A 15,990-nucleotide genomic window follows, 5' to 3' on the forward strand; every position below is an offset into this window, starting at 1 on the left:
GGGATCCTGACAATGGACTCCTCTGAGACATCCGTCTCAGAGGAGTCAGAAACCTTTTCATCATTAGCATTCGGATCTGCATGACGATCTGGATCTAGGTTCCCGGCTGGTCCTGATCCTCCACAGTCCTCTCCATCAGTAGCTGAGCTGCTGTTTGGATTGTTTGGGGGAAAATATGCACATTTGCTCTTAACAGGGAGACTCACAGCACAGCTGTATCAATTTCATCTCCAGCCATGGAAGCAGCATTAAACGGCTAGCGTAGCTGTTCACTCTGTCAACACAACAGTAACGTTAGCTCGCTAGCTAAACAGAACTGGCGGTGGTTTAAGTGAAACCAGGCAGACATTCTGTCTGAAGGAGGCTGTAGCTGTAGTGGGCGATTTTACTTCCAATAGCCACAACAAGTGGCAAAAACGAGCCCATTCCAAACTCACAAGGCAAAGATCTATGATTTATCTGAAGTGAACAGTATTTTTCACGACAGAAGACTTAAAAGACACACAGTCCCAAACAGGGCTACGTTTGATGTCGACAACTATTTTTATTTGCAAATTAAAATTATATTTCAAAGTGGCCAAACATCTGAGCGCATGAGTGTGCACACAAACAGACTGCATTCAAGAACGTCTGACTGGAAATAGATGAGCCTTGATCTAAATAGTCCTCAGACCAAACAGGAAGTGTTTTATAAAAGGCCTCATGGCGGAGCTCTCCCATCAACAAACATGTGTTCTCTTGTTCATGGACCAACTTCCCACCAAATGTCATTGAAGTGTGATTTGTAGTGTTTGAGGAGAACAGCCTGCATGTCTTCATGCGATGTGTTCAGTTTATGGGAGCAGCTCTGTGTCCTGTTTGATCTGGAGAGACCGTTTAATAGACGGAGACCTGCTGACTTCATTCTGTAGTAGAAGTGAAATTGAAGCCGACATGGTTTCTTATTCATCTCGTCTACATATTATTTATTGAGGTTTGGTCAAATATAGTTTACACTTGTCTTTACAAATATTGAGGCTTTTATTAAACGCTGGTGATGAGTTATTGTTCTGATGAAAATAATCTGTCGACATCGACACAAAAACACCTTTTATTTTGAACCGTATCGTGTTCCCACATTTCAAATGTATGACAGCGGTGATGAAGTTATTCATAATTATCAAAACTTCATGAACTGATTCAGAGTTACATATTTTATGTAGATTAAAAGTCATCAGTTTGGCTCTTTGCATGAAGAGGTTCTCGATATGATAACTGAGACAAAAGCATAAAATATGTGATAAAAACACAAATATGCATACATAACATGTAAATATTAGGGGTGCAGCAGATCACAAACCTCACGGTTCGGATCATTTTTCGGATCAGCAAAGAAAAGGGGAGGAGTCAAATATAACTTTGCTTTCCATTTATTAATCAAAGAACTTCAAGAACACTTCAAGAAAGAACTTTGGGCTTTAGTCTTACATACAGACAAACATATTGAAGACGTCCAAAATGAAACAAAATGAAAGAAACAAAACATTCAAGAATACTCAATCGTGTTACGTTTAAGTGTGACATGAGGAATGTTGAGACCCTCGTCCTTTGATCAACACTGAAGTAAAGAAACAGCCAGTGAGCAGCTTACACTGTTTACACTGAAGTGAACCGTGAGGAAACACCTTGGCTCTACGTTTACTTCCTTTCAGGTGACGTCATTCAGCTTGCCGTGACTTTAACCGTTAAACGCTTCACGCTCCGTTGGCGTGAACACAGCGCTGCTTTACTGTTCACCGACGCTCTGCATTGATATTCGGGGACTTGCTACTTGAAAAGGAAGAGCAGCAGTGAAACTTTATTACACACTATGATTTAAGTGTAAAAACTATGATCTATCTAAGATGTTGATGTTGGATGTTTAAATATCGCCATATTAAAAGTAGTCCCTCAACTATAAAGTACTTGAACTTTTATATTTTTGATGTAAATATGATCTGATAATTATGTCTTCCTACAGTATGTGTGTATTGTAATGGAGTGAGACCTCTGCTCGCAGGAGGCCGCGGACCTCTCGCTCTTTCGTTGTTGTTTGAGCAACGAAGTCACGCTAAGAAAAATCAGCTGGATCCGGCTTACAATGAAAAAGTATTTATAATTCACAAATGCTAAAAAGACAATTACAAACTGAATTACACTGTCGACAGTAAGGAATCGCGAAACCGAGTTCAAAGACTCTCCCCCCCTACCGGCCCACAAACGCCAGTTTACAGTAAAGAGGATCGACAAGAACTGAACAACATCTCTCCGAACAATGTTTTTATACCCAAAAGTCAGTAGTTTACTTTCAAAAGTCCATTATCAGCTTTGTGATTGGCTGGAATCCGATTGTCTCCTCCTGTCCTCTGACAATGCTCTCCATTGGTCTAAGTGATCCGCATAATGTCTGAATAGTGTCCTCTGGTCCGACCTGTCCTCCTCCTCATAGAACTGCGTTTACCCGACCCCCGTGTTTTCTTAGGGCTGTCTTCAGCTACATCTCTGTTTGATCAATACGTCTCCTTCCCCCACTGTTAACACCCCACATTCCTGAAGTCAGCTCACCAAACTCATCACCTTATCATACAGTTGTTTTCGAATCTGAAAAGCCTGTCTCAAAGGTCTCTCTCTTTCCCTCAAAACATTCAGTAACTGTATTTTATAGTTTGATACATAGAATGATTATACTTTTATGATTTAACACTTTTCCAAACAAACATGTTATAACATTATATCCACCACTAGGAGTGATTATTAAACACATTAACATTGCTTTTTAACTTTAAATTCTTCACAGTATATAGTGAAGCATGAACGGACCCCGCCCCGGGGAAAGCGGGACAGGCGTGCGCACCTGACACGGTGGTAACTCCATCGGCTGTCCCACCTGCGAGGACATACGTTCCTCCAGGAGGTGTCAAGACAATACCTCCGGCCTTTTATCTCACCCCGTAGCTGAATTGTTAGGATTTCGGATTAATTGTCTTCACGAGAATCTTGTACGGCTACGCCCTCGGCGTTCTCGTTAGGATGCAACCCTAGCACCCAGTATGGATAGTTATGTAGAACGTCTGTACTTTACTATCGCCTATTTTGAACATTCTCACAATTTATGACCAATTCTGCCAAGTCTTCACCCAGGGAACTTACCTTAAGCTCCTCTGGTAGAGTCTGTCGTCACCTCTGTATCACACGGATGAGGGACAGGGAAGAGGCTCAAATTGTTCTAAGAAACCAGTCTCTAGTTTAGGTCCAGTTACTTACAAATGGTAAGGCTGTAGTTTTATTAAAGCTATTCACACAAAAATCACATACAACAATTTCAATGCAATGAAACAGTCACTGTGGTCCTAAAAAATAAATGCGAAATGTAACCCTTTAAACCGGGGTCTCTAACTTCTTGTGAAGAAAAGTTTCCCGTCTCTAGCGATGGGGGAGAAAGAGCGTATTTTCTCAAAGTTTTCCTGCCTCTTTTATGCTCCTCTGAGGTTCGTACCTCCTCTAATCACATGCGTCACAATACAGGAAACATCTTGGAGCAGAGTCAGCAACAGAATACAACTGGTTGTAACTAGTTTGGTCCAGATTGAACCAAAGCACGAGGCTCAAGTGACCTTGTTACTTTAAAGTGTCAAGGCAGGCTAAATGTTTCTATTACTTCTATCATGAAATAAAAACAGTTTATGTTAAATCACATCTAATATGAAATAAAACAGTTTATGTTAAATCACATCTAATATGAAATAAAACAGTTTATGTTAAATCACATCTAATATGAAATAAAACAGTTTATGTTAAATCACATCTAATATGAAATAAAACAGTTTATGTTAAATCACATCTAATATGAAATAAAACAGTTTATGTTGAATCACATCTAATATGAAATAAAACAGTTTATGTTGAATCACATCTAATATGAAATAAAACAGTTTATGTTAAATCACATCTAATATGAAATAAAACAGTTTATGTTGAATCACATCTAATATGAAATAAAACAGTTTATATATTGTGACGATTATAAAAAGTGGACAAAATATATCTTTTGATGATTTTACTTTTATGCTTTCATATCTTTCTACGATCTCTTAACAATAGTTATATATAAGGAGTCTCTGTTTGGTTCTGTCTTCACTACACTCCAGATGGTTCTTTGACACCTCAGTACCATGATTACCTCTTTGGGCTGGACCAGTGCAGGCCGTCTGTCCCTGAGAGCATTGTTGTCAGTTTTTTAATGTCACTTTCTCCCAAAATCACCTCGAGTCTCGCAGGCGTCAAAGCAGCCGGTCTGAGAAGAGATCGCCAGCAATTAGTACGGTTCAACATGCGAGGCAAATCCCCTCTAGGAGTACCGTTGACCAATTTCTGATTGGGCCGTCTACTTCCCTGAAGCAGGAGAATATGAGGGAGAATCAGCTGTAGGGCTGTTGTATTAGAATAGTTTTGTTTTGTTTTGTTTAAACGCTCCCAGGTGGTGAAGATGGTAACACTCGCTCTCCTGCGAGTAGCAGCCGGAGTAGCTCTCCTGCTCAAGTACAGAAAAGAGCCCAAGTGCTGCACGCCCTGCCCCACAAGCAGTGAAAAGTCCAGTCACCACCGGATCACAGGTTCTGACCCAGCTTGGCTGTCAGAGGGGAAATACTCCCCCTGGCTGTACAAGACTGATCTTGGTAAGTAAGTAAGTAAGTAAACACATAAATAATAAACAGACAGATTAGATACAGTACATAGAGAATGAATAGGGAATTATTTAGGAATGTTCTTACAATGACATACAGCCACATTACTGCCTTGTCAATAGCACTGTATTCTAGGAGTATAACTTACCTTTGGTAGTCCAATGAGTTATGTCCAGGCCTGACGTCACCACCACCAGTCAGGGGGGGGAAAATCAAAGAAAATTTAAAAACACATTAATATTAAACATTGTCTTTTCAGTGTTAAGCTGGCCTTGTGTACGGTTTAACTGCATCACTACCTCACCCGGTAACGGTTTGAGTAAGGACCGAGTGAGAAGACATAGCAGCAGTTGACACAAACACGCTTACCTTAACGTTAGCCACCGTGACTTATACATGCGGCGCTTTCTCCAACATAAACACGAAGGCAGCCCCGTCACTGAGCCTTCACGTCTCCGTGAGGTTCCGGGGTAGTCCAACAAGTGTGACCGCGCGGACCCTGTAATTAGCTTCTTGGTAACGAGCTAATGTAAGTCTTACCAGCTCAATATCTCTGCGCTAATGTGCTAATAAGCAGCTACACCGGTACACAACATGCATACACAACTTTCAGTTAGAGCATTGAAGCACGACAGTCCCGCCCGCAAACATCTACGGTCTGCTAGCGAGCTACCAGCTGGTCTGATGTTTAACCGTAGATCAGGCTGCAGGCCCGCTAGCGATATGCTAACTAGCATAGCAGCAGAGCACTAACGTTATAGACATTTTAATAGCTACTTGCCGGCGAAAGTATCTCTAGTCTATTACTGTAACTAGAAGTCGAACACATCGGTGGATTAAAAATAAAGCTATAACGCATTTTTCACAAAACGAGCGAAATGAATCTTAACTGTTAATTTAAAACGCGCTAACATTAGCACGACAATAGCTGGTTTAGTTCAGTCACTTTACTAAATACTTAACTAGTAACTTAATACTTAACAAAATGTAACCGATTCAGGTGAATCATTCTACATCTAACATACTACATTATTTGTACAGACAAAATACAATTTAGCACTAAACTTACCTTCTATCCGAGTCACCTCAACAAGGGAAAATATGTGACGTCATGACGTATGTCTCGCTAAACAGTGCCTTTGTGACGTCACTTCAGCAGCTTCCTAGATCAAAGCCATCAAAGATCAAAGGCATTTGAAAAGTCTAAGCCTATAGGGTGAACAGAATCCATTATCCAGAGATATTTTTACATTATGAATACAACAACTAAAAGACAAGAAATGGCCTCACAATCAAAAGATACTGATGATGACCGTTTTCAAATAGAAAACGGTCAAGTTCTGTCTGGTAAATTCGGTCAGTATCGGATAGAAAAGTTTCTGGGAGAGGGTGTTTATGGGAGAGTGGCCATGTGCCTAAACTTAAAAACCAAGCAGAAGCTGGCAGTGAAGTTTGTGCGGAAGACCTGGATTGGCAAATATGAAGTGTCAGTGCTTAAGAAACTTAGAAAGCTCGGCGAAGACAAGAATAACTTGGTCAAGTTAACCGACCATTTTGAGCACAAGGGACACATTTGTCTGGCATTTGAAGTGCTGGACATGACCCTGGAAACATTAATGGAAAGCAGATTTTTCAAGCCACTGTGTTTTTCAGAGATTAGAATAATCACACAACAGATGCTGGTGGCTTTAAATGCCCTCAGTAGCATACGTTTGGCACATACAGACATCAAGCCAGACAACATAATGCTGGTAAATCATCAGTTACATCCCTTCAAGATAAAACTGATTGACTTTGGTGTTGCTTGTGAGATTTCAATGCTACAGCCTGGCACCCTTATTCAGCCCCTTCCTTACAGGGCCCCTGAGGTCATCTTGGGAATCCAACCAAATGAAGCTGTAGATATGTGGTCCCTCGGCTGCCTTTTGGCCTACATGTGCCTGGGCTATCACCTGTATCTAACAAACTGTCCATATGAGCACATGAGACTCATCAGGCAGCTGCAAGGTCAGCCCGCTGATCACCTGCTGGATTCTGGGATTAATACCAAGAAATTTTATACCAAGAAGAAAAGAATGTGGTGGAACAAAAACAAGTGTAAGCAGAAGAACATGTGGAGGCAGAAGAAAAGAGCTGAATACCAGAAACGAACGGGCTCCAAGCTCCAATGCATCCCAACAAATGCCAACGATTTCGCCAGTCTCGATGATATAATAAAGAAACACCCAGAAAGGAATGATGTCATTAACTCATCAGCCTTTTTAAGTCTCCTCAAAAAGATGCTTCATGTGGATCCTGAAAAAAGAATCAGCCCCAGCGAAGCTTTGAAGCACCCTTTCATCACAATGAAACAATCTAGAGACACTAACGATGACCAAGAAGCCACAGCTAGTAATGCTGATGGCGCCAAAGATGACCAAGAAGCCACAGCTGATAATAATGCTGATGGCGCCAAAGACGACCAACAAGCCAAAGCTGATAGTAATGCTGATGGCGCCAAAGACGACCAATGGGCCACAGCTGATAGTAATGCTGATGGCGCCAAAGACGACCAATGGGCCACAGCTGATAGTAATGCTGACGGCGCCAAAGACGACCAATGGGCCACAGCTGATAGTAATGCTGATGGCGCCAAAGATGACCAATGGGCCACAGCTGATAGTAATGCGGAATGCTGATGGCGCCAAAGACGACCAATCAGCCACAGCTGATAGTAATGCTGATGGCGCCAAAGACGACCAACAAGCCACAGCTGATAGTAATGCTGATGGCGCCAAAGACGACCAACAAGCCACAGCTGATAGTAATGCTGATGGCGCCAAAGACGACCAACAAGCCAAATTGCCATCAGTGTGGTGAGTGATGAGAAGTAGTGTGAAAGCGCTTTGAGTGACCACACACAGCTAGAAGGCGAAGGTTGGTCCTGAGCCTCTCTCACTTTGTGTCCACTTGTGGTGGCAGGATCAGGGTTTCTCCGGTGTGCTCCGGTTTCTCCCACAATAATTGAAGGTGAACTTCTCCCCACAATAATTGAAGGTGAACTTCTTTTTAAAAAAAAAAAAAACTGGTGGTCCACACACAGCTAGAAGGCGAAGGTTGGTCCTGAGCCTCTCTCACTTTGTGTGTCCACTACTCTGGTGACAGGATAAGGGTTTCTCCGGTGTGCTCCGGTTTCTCCCACAATAATTGAAGGTGAACTTCTTTTTAAAAAAAAACAACTTGTGGTCCACACACATCCAGAAGGCGAAGGTCTGTCCTGAGCCTCTCTCACTTTGTGTGTGTACTACTCTGGTGGCAGGATCAGGGTTTCTCCGGTGTGCTCCGGTTTCTCCCACAATAATTGAAGGTGAACTTCTCTCCACAATAATTGAAGGTGAACTTCTTTTTTAAAAAAAAAAAAACTGGTGGTCCACACACAGCTAGAAGGCGAAGGTTGGTCCTGAGCCTCTCTCACTTTGTGTGTCCACTACTCTGGTGACAGGATAAGGGTTTCTCCGGTGTGCTCCGGTTTCTCCCACAATAATTGAAGGTGAACTTCTTTTTAAAAAAAAACAACTTGTGGTCCACACACATCCAGAAGGCGAAGGTCTGTCCTGAGCCTCTCTCACTTTGTGTGTGTACTACTCTGGTGGCAGGATCAGGGTTTCTCCGGTGTGCTCCGGTTTCTCCCACAATAATTGAAGGTGAACTTCTCTCCACAATAATTGAAGGTGAACTTCTTTTTAAAAAAAAAAAAACTGGTGGTCCACACACAGCTAGAAGGCGAAGGTTGGTCCTGAGCCTCTCTCACTTTGTGTGTCCACTACTCTGGTGACAGGATAAGGGTTTCTCCGGTGTGCTCCGGTTTCTCCCACAATAATTGAAGGTGAACTTCTTTTTAAAAAAAAACAACTTGTGGTCCACACACATCCAGAAGGCGAAGGTCTGTCCTGAGCCTCTCTCACTTTGTGTGTGTACTACTCTGGTGGCAGGATCAGGGTTTCTCCTGTTTCTCCCACAATAATTGAAGGTGAACTTCTCTTTAAAAAAAAAAAACGTGTGGTCCACACACATCCAGAAGGCAAAGGTCTGTCCTGAGCCTCTCTCACTTTGTGTGTGTACTACTCTGGTGGCAGGATCAGGGTTTCTCCGGTTTCTCCCACAATAATTGAAGGTGAACTTCTCTTTTAAAAAAAAAAACTTGTGGTCCACACACAGCCAGAAGGCGAAGGTCTGTCCTGAGCCTCTCTCACTTTGTGTGTGTACTACTCTGGTGGCAGGATCAGGGTTTCTCCGGTTTCTCACACAATAATTGAAGGTGAACTTCTCTTTAAAAAAAACAACAACCTGTAATATGGGTTTCATCTTGAATCCAACAAGGAGCTCCAGTCCTGCATCACATCCGGGTCTGCTCCTCCGTCCTTCATCATAGAGGGGTCGAGGCCAGTGGAGCAGGAGGTTACAGATGTGGAGCAGGACTCGAGCTCTCAGAGCCACCTCAGTGGTCCACACACAGCTAGAAGGCGAAGGTTGGTCTTGAGCCTCTCTCACTTTTGTGTCCACTACTGTGGTGGCAGGATCAGGGTTTCTCCGGTGTGCTCAATTATCTCAATTACATGAATAAATAAAAAAAAATTAGTTTAGCGAGATGAATTTGCTCATCTCACTATTCATTTTTCTGTAATATTTGGAATGCTGATTTAGCATGAAAGTGAAAAAGATTTGAAACCAAAAAAAAGAATTGAATCTGAAAACATAAAATCTGAAACTGAAAAAGACAAGACCTCAAATATCAAAATATATATGAAAATTAAAAATTAAAAAAATAAATAAAAATTATATTCAACCCATTCACTTACTTTTATTTTGTGAATACTTATTCAAATATTGTTATCTGAATCTTTATTGTTGGAATGCTGATTCAGCATTCCAAATATTGTTCTTCAAATCTTTATTCCGACTCATATTTCTATGGGGTCAGATCAGTCTCAATAATTGCAAATGCACGCAGAACGATTCACAAATACATTCCAATGCACACATAAATAAATTATGATTGATATAAATGTAAAAAAAAAAAATCACAAATATATTTCTGCATTTGTATGTATTTGTTTGTGGATTGCTCCACATTTGTGGGTGGATATTTGTATTTGTTTGTGGATTTGTATGCATCAAACTCTGTGCCAAACAAGGTTATTATCGTTAACGAAAACTAACGAAAACTAACGAAAAAACAAAAACTAGGTGTGAATTTTTTTTCCGTTAACTGAAATAAAAATAAAAACGAGGCTTTATAAAAAAACGATAACTAACTGAAACTGTACTGTGTCTTTACAAAACTAACTAAAATAAAATAGAACTATAGAGAATAGAGACTATAGTTTTCGTCTTTGTCAATGTATTTCATAGATGTCAATGTATTTCATACATAGCCTAAGTCTATATTCCGCTGCACCTTTTTTAGTACTCGCCCCTCGCCTGGTATCATGGCGGCGAAAGTCGGGAGAAAGCGACAGAATCCTATTTGGGATTACTTCGAATTTTAATGTTTAATCCAAAATTATCACTTGGATTCAATACCTGTCTAAATATCTCAATGCCGATACTGAAACGATACAACGGAAAAACATCATCAAAAAATCATTAAAAGTAACAGATTAAGATGGAGCTGTACATTCTTCATTTTCTTCTTCCATTAATTAAAAGAAAACATATTTTGAACTCCAATGAATCACCAACTTAACTTGGTGGAGGGGTTTGTGTGCCCCAGTGAACCTGGGAGCTGTGTTATCGGCAGGGATGTACGGTCCTGTCGTCATGAAAAGTAAAAAACAAATAATGCTAAAATAAATCGAGCTGAAGTCTCGAGGAAACCTTGAATGTCAGTACAGACGGCGTTTAATGATCCGAGGTTAGAATGAAACGATGAAAGAAATATGACGTAGGAAATATCTGGTCTTTTCCTGACAAAAACAAAAAAAAAAGGTTTGTTGCTCTGGGTTTGGGTTGTAATAACTAATATTTGTCTGCAGAAGCCAGTCTACAGAAAAACAACAACAACAAGTCTGTTGTCCACAATGGAATTGGTTACGAGATCACTGCAACACGGGTGAAACCAGAGAGTGTGTGCATCAACTTCACAGGTGGTGACAGTAGCATCATGAGCTGGGACAGTGCCTTAAAAAGTACAGATATAAAATACATTCATGAAGACATTTTTTTACAAACAAAACAAGAACAAATAGAAAGCAGAACACCATCAGTTCAAATGGCTCAAGCCGAGAGGCAAAACACAAAATATCAGTTAATGACTACAGTACAGAGTCAGGGGGGGCGAGGATGAGTCCCAAAATGTTTTTTGTGTTTCTACATTTACGTGCAACAGTTCGATTCTGAATATACAACTGGTACTACTTACTGGAACTTAAAAGGACAAATCAAATGACGTCATAGTAGTGTCGAGCCATACACTCAGTTTTGGTTTCACCTGGCCAGGTTCTAAGATCTGGTTCTAACCCTCCACACAAATACAGTGCAGTCAAGTTAAAATTAAATCTGTGGTGCTCACAGCATGAAAATATAACATTTTAAAAATTCAGCAGAAACATCTTTTTCCAGAAACATTGTCCCCCGTAAGGGCCCAGTCGTACCTACGTTTGCAACGGCTAATTTTGGGACTGAAATCAATTTTTATCAATGGATTCACCACAATCGGTGAAATAGTTCTGAATTCAGAGTAAATCCGCTAGCGTTGAAGCAATTAATCAACTATATAAATTAATGATTAGTCATTTAAGTCATTAAATTAGCAAAAGCACCAAAACATTCACAGTATTTACTGCTTTTATAGAATAGATAATGTTCAAGTTTTGAATTGTCAAACAAAACAAGCAACTTTAGATGCCACCGTGTGCTGAGGAAAAACGGTAAACAAAAAAAAATTAACAGCTGATTAGATAATGAAAATTGTTATTTGCAGCTCTGAAATCCGCACTGAGCCTCACTGCTCCCTGAAGCATCTCATTTAGATTCTTTATTTCTTTAACTTTAATCTATATAAAAGTAAAAACATGGTGTTTCTGAGAGCTTTTGTACAAACATGTTTTGTTTGTATATGAAAGGTTGTAGTGGTGTAAAGTATTACAGGAGCTTGTAAATATGTATCTAAAGAAACTATGTGGAACATCTTCTTTTTGTGCAAATACATTTGTAACATTTTTTCCGACCAGTGTGGTAGTTTTTATTGAAACATTTGTTATTCGCTGTTCAACTTGTGAGAGAAGTTGGAGCTGAAGCTGATCAGTTTTCTCCTTCATCTCAAACAGTAGAACATGGTCGAAAATAAATCATATATGAACACACATTTAATAATATTGAGCTGAGTTTAAACATGTTATTGGATCATTTTAGAGTTTATATTTTAACGTCTTAATATTCTGAACAATCTTTCAGTTGACTGCAGCTCCCCCCAGCAGTCGGTTTAGGTCATTGCATGTACTTGCCATGTATGTTGTACTTGCTAACGGTCACAGTATTTTACATATATTATGTAGTATGTTGAGTTATTCACACATAACTTGGTTTACAACATTATTTCTATTAGCCACAACAAACATGTCGTCAGTTTAGTTCCAAACACTCACAAGCTGTGTCACAACTCCACCAAGTTCAGTTGGCGATTCATTGGAGTTCAAAATATGTTTTCTTTTAATTAATGGAAGAAGAAAATGAAGAATTTACAGCTCCATCTTAATCTGTTACTTTGAATGATTTATTTATTTTTTTTCCGTTGTATCCAGGGTTGATATACTGCCAGGCGGTGATTAGTGGGATCATGATCCAGTGTGTCCAACTGCAGATTGTCGTAGCTGTGCACCGATCAGGGGGGGTGTGGCCGTGGGAGGTGTCTGGAGGCAGGCCCGAGTAAACAAACACACATGGCTCACAATAACAAACGGGAATGACAGACACATGAGGAGAGACACACAAAGGGTCAGACAGGGATCCTGACAATGGACTCCTCTGAGACATCCGTCTCAGAGGAGTCAGAAACCTTTTCATCATTAGCATTCGGATCTGCATGACGATCTGGATCTAGGTTCCCGGCTGGTCCTGATCCTCCACAGTCCTCTCCATCAGTAGCTGAGCTGCTGTTTGGATTGTTTGGGGGAAAATATGCACATTTGCTCTTAACAGGGAGACTCACAGCACAGCTGTATCAATTTCATCTCCAGCCATGGAAGCAGCATTAAACGGCTAGCGTAGCTGTTCACTCTGTCAACACAACAGTAACGTTAGCTCGCTAGCTAAACAGAACTGGCGGTGGTTTAACTGAAACCAGGCAGACATTCTGTCTGAAGGAGGCTGTAGCTGTAGTGGGCGATTTTACTTCCAATAGCCACAACAAGTGGCAAAAACGAGCCCATTCCAAACTCACAAGGCAAAGATCTATGATTTATCTGAAGTGAACAGTATTTTTCACGACAGAAGACTTAAAAGACACACAGTCCCAAACAGGGCTACGTTTGATGTCGACAACTATTTTTATTTGCAAATTAAAATTATATTTCAAAGTGGCCAAACATCTGAGCGCATGAGTGTGCACACAAACAGACTGCATTCAAGAACGTCTGACTGGAAATAGATGAGCCTTGATCTAAATAGTCCTCAGACCAAACAGGAAGTGTTTTATAAAAGGCCTCATGGCGGAGCTCTCCCATCAACAAACGTGTTCTCTTGTTCATGGACCAACTTCCCACCAAATGTCATTGAAGTGTGATTTGTAGTGTTTGAGGAGAACAGCCTGCATGTCTTCATGCGATGTGTTCAGTTTATGGGAGCAGCTCTGTGTCCTGTTTGATCTGGAGAGACCGTTTAATAGACGGAGACCTGCTGACTTCATTCTGTAGTAGAAGTGAAATTGAAGCCGACATGGTTTCTTATTCATCTCGTCTACATATTATTTATTGAGGTTTGGTCAAATATAGTTTACACTTGTCTTTACAAATATTGAGGCTTTTATTAAACGCTGGTGATGAGTTATTGTTCTGATGAAAATAATCTGTCGACATCGACACAAAAACACCTTTTATTTTGAACCGTATCGTGTTCCCACATTTCAAATGTATGACAGCGGTGATGAAGTTATTCATAATTATCAAAACTTCATGAACTGATTCAGAGTTACATATTTTATGTAGATTAAAAGTCATCAGTTTGGCTCTTTGCATGAAGAGGTTCTCGATATGATAACTGAGACAAAAGCATAAAATATGTGATAAAAACACAAATATGCATACATAACATGTAAATATTAGGGGTGCAGCAGATCACAAACCTCACGGTTCGGATCATTTTTCGGATCAGCAAAGAAAAGGGGAGGAGTCAAATATAACTTTGCTTTCCATTTATTAATCAAAGAACTTCAAGAACACTTCAAGAAAGAACTTTGGGCTTTAGTCTTACATACAGACAAACATATTGAAGACGTCCAAAATGAAACAAAACGAAAGAAACAAAACATTCAAGAATACTCAATCGTGTTACGTTTAAGTGCGACATGAGGAATGTTGAGACCCTCGTCCTTTGATCATCACTGAAGTAAAGAAACAGCCAGTGAGCAGCTTACACTGTTTACACTGAAGTGAACCGTGAGGAAACAACTTGGCTCTACGTTTACTTCCTGTCAGGTGACGTCATTCAGCTCGCCGTGACTTTAACCGTTAAACGCTTCACGCTCCGTTGGCGTGAACACAGCGCTGCTTTACTGTTCACCGACGCTCTGCATTGATATTCGGGGACTTGCTACTTGAAAAGGAAGAGCAGCAGTGAAACTTTATTACACACTATGATGATTAAAGTGTAAAAACTATGATCTATCTAAGATGTTGATGTTGGATGTTTAAATATCGCCATATTAAAAGTAGTCCCTCAACTATAAAGTACTTGAACTTTTATATTTTTTGATGTAAATATGATCTGATAATTATGTCTTCCTACAGTATGTGTGTATATAGTGAAGCATGAACGGACCCCGCCCCGGGGAAAGCGGGACAGGCGTGCGCACCTGACACGGTGGTAACTCCATCGGCTGTCCCACCTGCGAGGACATACGTTCCTCCTGGAGGTGTCAAGACAATACCTCCGGCCTTTTATCTCACCCCGTAGCTGAATTGTTAGGATTTCGGATTAATTGTCTTCACGAGAATCTTGTACGGCTACGCCCTCGGCGTTCTCGTTAGGATGCAACCCTAGCACCCAGTATGGATAGTTATGTAGAACGTCTGTACTTTACTATCGCCTATTTTGAACATTCTCACCATTTATGACCAATTCTGCCAAGTCTTCACCCAGGGAACTTACCTTAAGCTCCTCTGGTAGAGTCTGTCGTCACCTCTGTATCACACGGATGAGGGACAGGGAAGAGGCTCAAATTGTTCTAAGAAACCAGTCTCTAGTTTAGGTCCAGTTACTTACAAATGGTAAGGCTGTAGTTTTATTAAAGCTATTCACACAAAAATCACATACAACAATTTCAATGCAATGAAACAGTCACTGTGGTCCTAAAAAATAAATGCGAAATGTAACCCTTTAAACCGGGGTCTCTAACTTCTTGTGAAGAAAAGTTTCCCGTCTCTAGCGATGGGGGAGAAAGAGCGTATTTTCTCAAAGTTTTCCTGCCTCTTTTATGCTCCTCTGAGGTTCGTACCTCCTCTAATCACATGCGTCACAATACAGGAAACATCTTGGAGCAGAGTCAGCAACAGAATACAACTGGTTGTAACTAGTTTGGTCCAGATTGAACCAAAGCACGAGGCTCAAGTGACCTTGTTACTTTAAAGTGTCAAGGCAGGCTAAATGTTTCTATTACTTCTATCATGAAATAAAAACAGTTTATGTTAAATCACATCTAATATGAAATAAAACAGTTTATGTTAAATCACATCTAATATGAAATAAAACAGTTTATGTTAAATCACATCTAATATAAAATAAAACAGTTTATGTTAAATCACATCTAATATGAAATAAAACATTTATGTTAAATCACATCTAATATAAAATAAAACAGTTTATGTTGAATCACATCTAATATAAAATAAAACAGTTTATGTTGAATCACATCTAATATAAAATAAAACAGTTTATGTTAAATCACATCTAATATGAAATAAAACAGTTTATGTTGAATCACATCTAATATAAAATAAAACAGTTTATGTTAAATCACATCTAATATGAAATAAAACAGTTTATGTTGAATCACATCTAATATAAAATAAAACAGTTTGTTAAATCACATCTA

General features: G+C 40.0%; 1 long non-coding RNA gene across 1 annotated transcript; it reads right to left on the minus strand.

The window, feature by feature from the left end:
* Positions 1 to 3,945: 3,945 nt before the first annotated feature.
* LOC137886355 (uncharacterized) lies at positions 3,946 to 5,859 on the minus strand. The gene is made up of 3 exons (XR_011104965.1): positions 5,773 to 5,859; positions 4,852 to 4,881; positions 3,946 to 4,312 (listed from the first exon to the last, which is right to left on the minus strand). It is a non-coding gene; the product is annotated as an uncharacterized lncRNA (long non-coding RNA).
* Between the last annotated feature and the right edge of the window lie 10,131 nt (positions 5,860 to 15,990).

The sequence above is a fragment of the Cebidichthys violaceus genome, unplaced genomic scaffold (assembly GCF_023349555.1).
Source record: "Cebidichthys violaceus isolate CVI_PGR_0920_01 unplaced genomic scaffold, fCebVio1.0.p SCAF_43, whole genome shotgun sequence".
Lineage (NCBI taxonomy): Eukaryota > Metazoa > Chordata > Actinopteri > Perciformes > Stichaeidae > Cebidichthys > Cebidichthys violaceus.